The sequence below is a fragment of the Hordeum vulgare genome, chromosome 7H (assembly GCF_904849725.1).
Source record: "Hordeum vulgare subsp. vulgare chromosome 7H, MorexV3_pseudomolecules_assembly, whole genome shotgun sequence".
Taxonomy (NCBI): domain Eukaryota; kingdom Viridiplantae; phylum Streptophyta; class Magnoliopsida; order Poales; family Poaceae; genus Hordeum; species Hordeum vulgare.
Window position 1 is genome coordinate 448,550,136 of NC_058524.1, and position 9,588 is coordinate 448,559,723.

Consider the following 9,588-nt stretch of genomic DNA (forward strand, 5'->3'; position numbering starts at 1 on the left):
TATTACACAACTGTCAACATATGCTTGTTGAAATAGTGCACCTATACAACTAACAATTGTATTGGGTATGTTGGTGACACAAGAGACTCGTTGTATTTGGTTGCAGGGTTGCTCGAGATAGAACCATATTCATCGTACACCTCCCATGGATTGATAAACCTTAGGTCATCCACTTGGGAGAAATTTGTTATTGCCCTACTCTGCGCTTGGAGGTCCAACAAAGTCTATAAGGATAAATTAGCATAGTAGACATCAAACGACAAGCCGACGCCACCCGTCCGTCTGCCACCCACCATTAACCATCTCGCCGATTATCCCACCATCTGCGTGCTATTTGAACCCGTGCTCAGCCATAGCCGCATCAAAAAACCTTCGCTTCCTTTCTACTCTCAGTACCACACCCACCATGGCCTCCTTGAGCTCCGAAGCTATATGAGACACCCTCTTGTCCGAGTAAAAATAGGATATTGCCACCACTGTAGTCACCTCGCGGGTCGATGAGCAGAAGGATACTAGAGTTGCAGACGTCCCAATGGAAGAGGCGACCGACGACGAGCATGCGCCCGCCCTCATCGACCAATGTCGGCATCACCATTGGCGAGGCCCATGCTCACTATACTGAGATGGTGTCGAAGAGCGAAGGGGCGTGTTTTGGTAAATGCAGGTCGACCAGATTACAATGTCCGCCTCCTCGACGAGCACCAGGGCACACAGGAGCAATTCGTTGCCGACATGGTCATCGTGTCGAACGTCGACGTGCCTGTGTAGCGACCCGACCTGAAACGGCCAAGTCTCTAGTGTTTCTATACCATCCCAAGATCATGCTAGTACACAAACAGTACATCGATATATATATCGAGAGTTCAGTCACACAGCTTTATTAATCGGATCTCATATCGAGTACTTTATTACAATAAAGTGGCTGAAGGGCAACTCATGAGATACAACTTAATGAAAACTAGCGGAAGCTTCAAAGGTAGATGAGTCCATCTGACTCTAGGGCATATCACCGAGCATAGGTCGTGTCCTCACTCCCGGCCGGTAAAGTACTCTGCAGCATGACACGTTGCAGCCGTGTAGGCCAGCATATTGAATATGCGGGCAAGTCACAAAAGAGAGAGGTGAAAAGTATCATATATACTATATGCATATATGGCAGGTGGGGCTGTAAGTTTTTCTTTTTTAGCGGAAAGCAAATTTTTCCTACAACAAGAGAGGGGCTAAAATAAAAACTTACTACATTGTTGGTTGTTAATGATATTGTTCCACCAACCATATCTCATACCCAAGTTATCAATAATACCCACATCATTATTATTATTTGTGTTGAGAATTCCAGATAGTTTCAGTTCCTTTGGCTCAAGTTGTCCATGACGGTGGACACGGCTAATCGGTTAGATTTGAGTACTCTGCAGAGTTTTGCACACGTTCCCCACAAGATTTGATCGCCTCCATTGGAGTCCTCGCACTTCAGTTTGTTTGAGAACCGGATGATCAAAACATGGTCCTCCAAAGGGTTCTTCTACATCTCGTAGCACCGCCCGTCCAGAGTCACCATGATGCCCAACCAAGCCAAAGCCCATAATGACTTGTGGTTGTGCAGGTAAGCCTCGGGTCTTGAAGTATCCCTCCATCTCTTCGTGCCTGGGTGAAGCTTTCCGCAAGATGTCATGGCACTTCCCCATGCATCCCGGGTCATCCACTAGTTACTCCAGGGTGCCCATCTAAACCATCCTTCACCCAAAGGTGTATTGCATCACGGGGTCTTGGAAATCTTGAAGTCTTCATGTCCTGATTATTAAGTTCTCACAACAGTCGTGATAAACACTCAACCAAAACCCCGTCTACTAAAATCATAGCAAAATAAAATTTACGTCCCGGGCCAAGTAACAAGGGGTGATGGGTGCCTACCACATGATACTACATCAAGAACCAAATTTCCAAGTACCTACTTTGCATGCAATGGGTGGAGAAGGTTGAACTAAATGCATATAAACCATGGGTAAAACATGATCAACGTGACTTGCCTTGTTGACGACTTTCGAACTCGGGCGCCTGTAGATAACAAGCTTTGCACTCCGGATGATCTAATGAGACAATAATTTCACACAATAAGCATCACAACAGCAAGTAGATAAAATAAAACAACAATCAAAAAGTAGCTAGATAAAAAAAGAACAAAAGTAACCTACAAGAACTAAAAGAGATTCTGTTTTGTTGAAAACCCCAAGTTAAAATATCCTAAAAATTCTGAAATTAAACCTACTGATAAATAAGATCACTAGTGATCAGTAGCAAAAAGAATCAACTCAAAACCTATTTTTAAACTCCAGATATTCATAAAACAAGGTTTGAATCAAATATGTTTAAATTCAAAATTAAATATTCAAACATGGTCAAACTTTATATCTATAGAAACTACATAACATTTGTGACCCAATGCAAAAAAAAAATCATCTAATTTGGAGTTATAACCTAAAAGCTAGAGCAAAAATAAAACAAGAACTTTCTGTTTTTTATAAGAGAAACAGAAACTAAAATTTTCAATCTAACGAACACGGGGCTACGTGGCAGATTACTATTGGATGGAAGTGTGCACTGAGTGTGCCTAACTAGCAGATGGCCGCAACTTAATGACAAACTCTTCGACTAAAGTCTAACTAACAGAAAACCGAATGGTTTTCCTAACAAAACCGAAGGGGTATTCCTATTCTAATCTAAGTCGTAGGCTACCGATCTAACGGCTGAGGAAAAGGAGAGGACTGTGACGCCCCGATAAATTAAGCTACAGTAACCACACACTAATTCTTCCACGTCATCAATTTTATCTAAAATAAATTATCGATTAATAAAACATCAAAGAAATTATCATATTTAAATTAAAGTCAATGGATGAAAGTTTTCGAATGCAGAAATAATAAAAGAATAAAAAAAGTATTTAAAAAACAATAAATGAAGAAGAATATAAAAAAAGATTAAAATAAATAATAAAAAGAAATAAAGAAATAAAAAGAAAATAAAACCCCCACCCAATTTTTGGGCCTGCCAACCCATCATCCCGGCCCAACCCGTGGTGGGGTATAAAGCCCCCCACCAGGACCAACCCTAATGCTACCGAACCCCCCTCCAGTCCCACCTGCCACCGTCGCCCACCTATCCTCCCAGCGCTCGCTCCCCCCCGGCCTCACCCCTCGCTGCTACCCGAGTCCCCCCGCGATCCCCACCTATCCCACGACGCTAGGGCCTCTCCTGCTCCCTCGCGCCCGTGCCTCTCCTCTCCCATCGCACGAGGACCCACCCCACCCCCCCCCCCCCCGCCACCCCACGTCGATCCCCCACACCCAGGACCGGCGCCCCATCTCCCTCCCTCGCTAGCGTTAGGTCTTCCCCTGGTCGTCGCTTCCCCTCGCCACCTCGCCCTCACGCCATCTCCCTCCCAGCGCCGCCCGGAGCCCTCCCCCAGATGCGCTCCCCCGTGCGCCTCCTCACCCATCGCCCCTCTCTCGCGAGCCCCTCTCCCCCCACGGCGCCCCCCCCCCCCAGCCTGGCCGAGCTCCACCCCTGCCTCCCGATCCACTTCCACCCCCACCTCGGCCTCCCTCCTCTTCCTCCTGCCGGCGATCCCCACCACCAGTTCCCCTCCGGCGGCCGCCTCGCCTCCTCCGGGCCGGGTCCCCCCCCCCCCACGTCACCGGAGCTCCACCACCGACCGCCACCACCACCGGGAGCTCCTCCTTACCGGAACCGCGCCGACTCCCCATGCACTCCGGCTTCACCGGACCATCTTGTCAACGCCGGTGAGCTTCGGGCCCCGACCATCCTCTCCTCCTCCCTCTGTCGGTTCTGTTCCGGCGATCACCGTTGCGTTCCGGCGCCGTTAAGCTCTGGAAGGTCGAGGTGGAGTTTTTCTCCTCTCTCTGTTGAGAGGTTCCTGTGAGTTGAGACATGTCCAGGAGGTTGGAGGTTAGAGAAAGAGAAAAACAAGAAAAGAAAAATATGTATAATGATGTATATGTGTATGTGGCCTATGTCACTTACCAGTGGGGCCAAACCCCCACTCCCACTTACAAGGAGGCCCCACACGTTCTTAAATAAAAATGATAATAAATATATAATATAAAAATAAAAATATGTTTTTTATTAAATAAATAAATAAATAATTGGATATATTATTTAATTGATTAGTTAATTAATTAAATGGATAATTAAGTAATTAGAATAATTAGAGTATGTCACATGGGTCCCTCATTAAATTAATATGATTAATTAATATTTAACCTTAATTAAAAACTGAGTCTATGACACACGGGACCCACTGGTCAGTTGACCAGTCAACTGTTGATGTCAGCATGACATCATGCTGATGTCATAATAGTATTTAAATAATTAATTAAATTTGTTTATAATTCCTAAATAATTAATAAAACTTTAAAAATTAATATTAAATAAACCGTAAGTCACATCAAAATATTTTTAACATGAAAGTTGATCAGCAGAACGAGACGAACCTGGATACATGGTCCATTCATATGTCACGCGTCCCAGCATAGCAAACATGGAACTTTTCCATCGTTTCCAGTCTGACCGGTAATAGCCAGAGACCCGGAAAATATCGTCAGATATTCTTACGACCCGTCTATGACGGATGTTGGTGCGTTAGCTCATGTCTAGACTGCCTATTGCCATGTCATGCATCGTGTCGCATCTGTTGCTATTATTTATTGTTTCTTCCCCCTCTTCTTACCGGTAGACCCCGAGACTGACGCTGTTGCCGGGTACATCTACGACCCCGTCGACCAGCCTTTTTCCGCAGAGCAGCAAGGCAAGCAAACCCCCTTGATCATTCATATATGGCCTATTCTTTCTCCCTCATGCTTGCATTAGTATTTTGCTACTCTTGTGATAGATCCTATATCTGATGCATAGCCTGATTTTGATGAACTGCTACTTTCAGTACTGCACCTTTAAACTGTTTAGTATAGGTGGAGCAGTCATCCCCTCTGACCCCGTAGTCTAGTTGCCCCGCTTTGTTTTCAAGTCTCGATCCCTGACCGACGAGCCAGACCCGGCACAACACTTACACCCCCCTTAGTTGTGCGACGCTACAAAGATATTATCGGGTACCGAGGGTGACACCTCGCGAAGTACTCCTGATGATATCTCTGTAGTACAACTAGTCAGTCATGGTTATCGAGGGTGATTCCTCTTTCACCATTCCCGACGATGCCTCTGTCGTGCAACCCCTCAAGTGTGGGACCCTCGAGGGTGATTCCTTTAGGTCCACCTTAACGGTTACATCGTTCGGGATCCAACGAGGGTGATACCTCGGATTCCCCCTGATGTTTCTACCACACAGTTACTTGACCATGTTATTGGGATCTTTGATGAATAGATGTTAGGCGGGTGGATTCCCGTGTGTTTGTGTCGATGGTTTAATTAAAATGATAATGGATTTGGGTATTTGATCTGGGTTGGTCGGAAGGCCTTATTGCGCACTAACCGTCTGCGTGGGAAGAATTATGGGTACTCGACGTCGCGGTATCAGCCGAAGCTCTTCAAACGTCAGTGATGTAGCGGCGAGCGCCCAAGTAGTCCCGAGATGCATTGCTCTTGTATTAAGGGGTGCTAGGACTGACATCGGCCGCCCTCGCATTGTGCAGGAGCACCGAGGGTAAGTGGGCCCACGACCCCTTTGTGCTTAGGAGTTAGACCGGCGGGCTGGCCTCTCTGCTGAGCTTAGGTGGGGCTGCGACGTGTCGATATTCCGAGGCCGGGCATGACCCAGAAAAGTGTGTCCGGCCAGAGTGTTATCGAGCGTGTCGGGGAATATGTTGTGCACCCCTGCAGGGAAGAACTCATCTATTCGAATAGTCATGTCCACGGTTACAGGACGACTTGGAGTTGTGCCCTGATCTTATACAACTACAACGGTTACTTAACTGGTTCTAGTTACCCCGGGATTGCTTCCTCGCAGGGAGTCGAGGGAAGATCTCTGGGCGTGACCTCATTTTAATATTGCTGCAACAATATGACTATTAGTTGTGTTCCTTGTTCTACTCTCATCTATTGCTGCAAGACCCTGAAGATGCAAGTCTCCGATAGGACTAGGCCTTCTCTCTCTATTCTCGCATTGCTGCAGTCAGTCCACATATAACCATCCCCCCTTCTTTGATACTGATGCATACTTAGAATAGTTCTGACGTAAGACTTGCGAGTACTTTGGATGAGTACTCACCGTTGCTTTGCTCCCCCTTTGCCCCCTTGATACATTGTTGCGACCAGATGATGGAGCCCAGGCGTGGAGTTTCATGCCGACGCTTGTCCCCCGATGGTGATTTCTTCGTGGAGGCCGCTGAAGACCAGGAGTAGTTTAAGAGGTTCCAGGCAGGAGGCCTCGCCTCGTTCGATCGTGTTTCTTTTGTGCTAGCCTTCTCTAAGGCACCCCATGTTTTATGTCTGTACTCAGACATTGTTGCTTCCGCTAACTCGTGTGTTTATCGAGCTTCTGTATTCTAGCCCTCGAGGCCCCTGGCTTGTAATATGAAGCTTGTATTATTATTTTTGTGTCTACAGTTGTGTTGCGATATCTTCCGTGAGTCCTTGAGTTTGATCATACGCATTTGCGTGTATGATTAGCGTATGATTAAATCGAGGGTGTCACAAGGACTCACCGCGGTGGCTGGAGGGACTCTGGCGAACTTCGACGGCGGCCGAAGGCGTGGTGGTGGCTGGAGGGGCTTTCGGTGGTCTTGGGCGGCGGCAGAGATGTCCAAGCGGTGAAGGAGGGAGTCCGACGGCGGCTGGTGGTGCCTGCTGGGGCTCGGGGCGTCGAGAGGAGAGGCATCAGCTCTAGGGAGCTTCGACTCCGGCCGAAGTCCGGCGGTGCGTTGCGGCGACGTGGGGCGTGTGGAGGGGGTTTATATAGGGGGCTCGGAGGTGGCAGAGAGGAAGGCGGCAAGGAGATCGGGCGGATCGGAGTTGGCTCTCGCGATGGAAGGAGCCGGTCGGGAGAAAGGAAGAAGGAGATCGGGCGATGGGACCCATCGTCACCGAGAGAAGAGGAGCGTGAGAGCTGGCGAACGGCCGATCCGAATCAGTTTCGGATCTGGCGAAGGATTTGCGGGCCGAATTAATTCCAAACGGGCCTGTGGCGGTTTCCTAATAAAAGCAAAAAAGTTTACTTTGAATTAAAAATAGAAAGTGAAACTAAAGATAGGAAATAAATTATACTCCGAATATAGGAGTATTATATATCAAAATGATCAGAAAAATATTCCCCGCAACGTGGACATTTTTTTAGACGCTAAATAAAACTTTATAAAAATATATTTTTTTAAAAATCCAATAAAAACCAAATTTGGCCTTTCGAAATATTGGCACTATTTTTCTTCTGCCTTTTTGGGGTGTCATGTTACCTCCTCTCATACTTGCTTGGCAAGATATTTGTCAAAAATTTGTGAGTGAAATTCTTGTGCCAAAATGAATTCAAAACAAAAACTGAAAGAAAATTCAAATGCCACATTCATTTCAAATAAAATGCATAGATGCTTAGCTATAATTGTAAAATATTCCAAATTAAAAATTTGGGATGTTACAACCTGAGCAGGAGGTGTTGATCGAGTATTATCACTCCACTCGCGACATCCTCCACGACCGTTGGCGGTACCGCCTCCATCAGGTGGAGTTAGATGACGCCTTCAGGGAGTTCCGAGAGGCGACTGATGAAGTGTACGCCAAGAGCAAGGACGAGGTCGCCAACTCCTCCATGGTCGTGCCCCGCTGCCTCGGCCATGCAGCTAAAACATTCAAGTGTTGCCGACAATGAGGAAGAGTGATGCATAGGTATCGTCAACAATTGTGTCCCATGAAGCCCACCACTACTCCCCTCCCATTGAATCCAAGCTTGGCGGGCTCGCCATCGTCGGCCGATTAGCTGGAAGCAGGTTATGGAGTCGGAGATTCATTTTTCGAGGCTCATGGTCGGCCGAAGATGGGGAACGAGCATCGACGGTCATTTTAGACTAGGTTTAGAGTGTGGTCTAGTTTAAATATGTCTAAAAACCATTCATTTTATCCAAGTATGAGTGAATATCGTCCTGTTTGTTTAAATATGCATCAACAATTTCATTAATTTTGGACCAAATTGCAACCAAAGATATGCGACTAACTTTGGATGGTCGGCTCCTTCATCCGTGTTCACGGACTGGTTCCCCCTATCCATGAACGGATGCAGTGTCCTGTTTGCGGGTTGGCGTTGAAGATGCCCTAAGGCATATGTCCTTTGTCAATATGACAAGTCTATTAAACATCTACTTTTTAAGTGTAAGTTTGATAGTGCAGTGTGACCTTAGTTCAAATAGTTTAAATCTTTACCCCACGTACCTCTCATAACATGTTCAACAATTGGCTGGGATTATAGACAAACAATTTTTTGCACATATTCTTATGAGGGGTTGCCTCTCATAACATGTTGTGGCTTATCACGACTGATGTGGTTTTTAATAATAAATATGTTTCGGCCCTGTTTGTTTCAGAAGTCCCAGGACTTTTTTTAGTCCCAACTAAAAAGTCCCTAGTTCCTACCTGTTTGTTTTCATGGACTAAACAGGGACTAGAGGTCATTAAACGACATGCAAAAAGACCATGTTACCCTTAGTAATGTACTAGAAGTTATTAAATGGCATGCTAAAAGTAGGGGCACTGTTGGAAAAAAGTGTCAAAAAAGTCTCAAAAAGACCCTCACATAGGGACTTTTTTCTTTAGTCCCAAATACCCTCTTTTAGTCCCTAAAAGTCCCTCGTGTTTGTTTCACATGGGACTAAAAGGGACTTTTTTTAGACCCTGCATCAAAAAGTCCCTAAAAACAAACACCCCCTTCGTCTCCTGTGAAGGTTATTCATGCATGTACGTAATGGCTTCATACTTGGTCTATCATGTAGAGTCCGGTGGATAGCGACCTTTTTATGATGGCATTTACCCGTTCGAGCATACGGGCACGCCGATTTTCTCCCTTTATGAATGACTTGTAATTTCCGGATAGGATCTACCCACCTTCAATTGATTATTATTTTTGTGAAACGACCTTTTATTTTTGGTTGTGTTGAACGTCTTGGTTGTTTGCGTGATACTATGTAGACGCCGAGCATTCCTTTAAAATTGTTGTATCACCTTGATATATTAGTGTAATGTCATAAAAAACTTATAAATTTCCGCAGTTGTTGTTCATCATGTAACTAAATAAAAAACAATTCAAGAAAAATGGTTGGGTTACATACTAAAATATATTTGTCAATTCTTTTTCTTTGCGTTACATACTCTATTCAACTGGAATTTAGACACATATAACATCCAAAATTGATAATTAAGGTTCGCACAATTCATGAATATTACAAATCTAAACTTTACAATTTTAATTATCCAAATTCAAACATACGAAAGGGTCCAAAGGAAGGTAATAATCCAAATGAAAGCACAAAAATCAAGTGTCATGAAGTCCCCACAAGTGGTCAACAAGATCATCTTAAAACTAGGTACGAACTTCTGGTTTCCCGATCATGGCAATGACCATCTTGAAATCATTGTCATCTT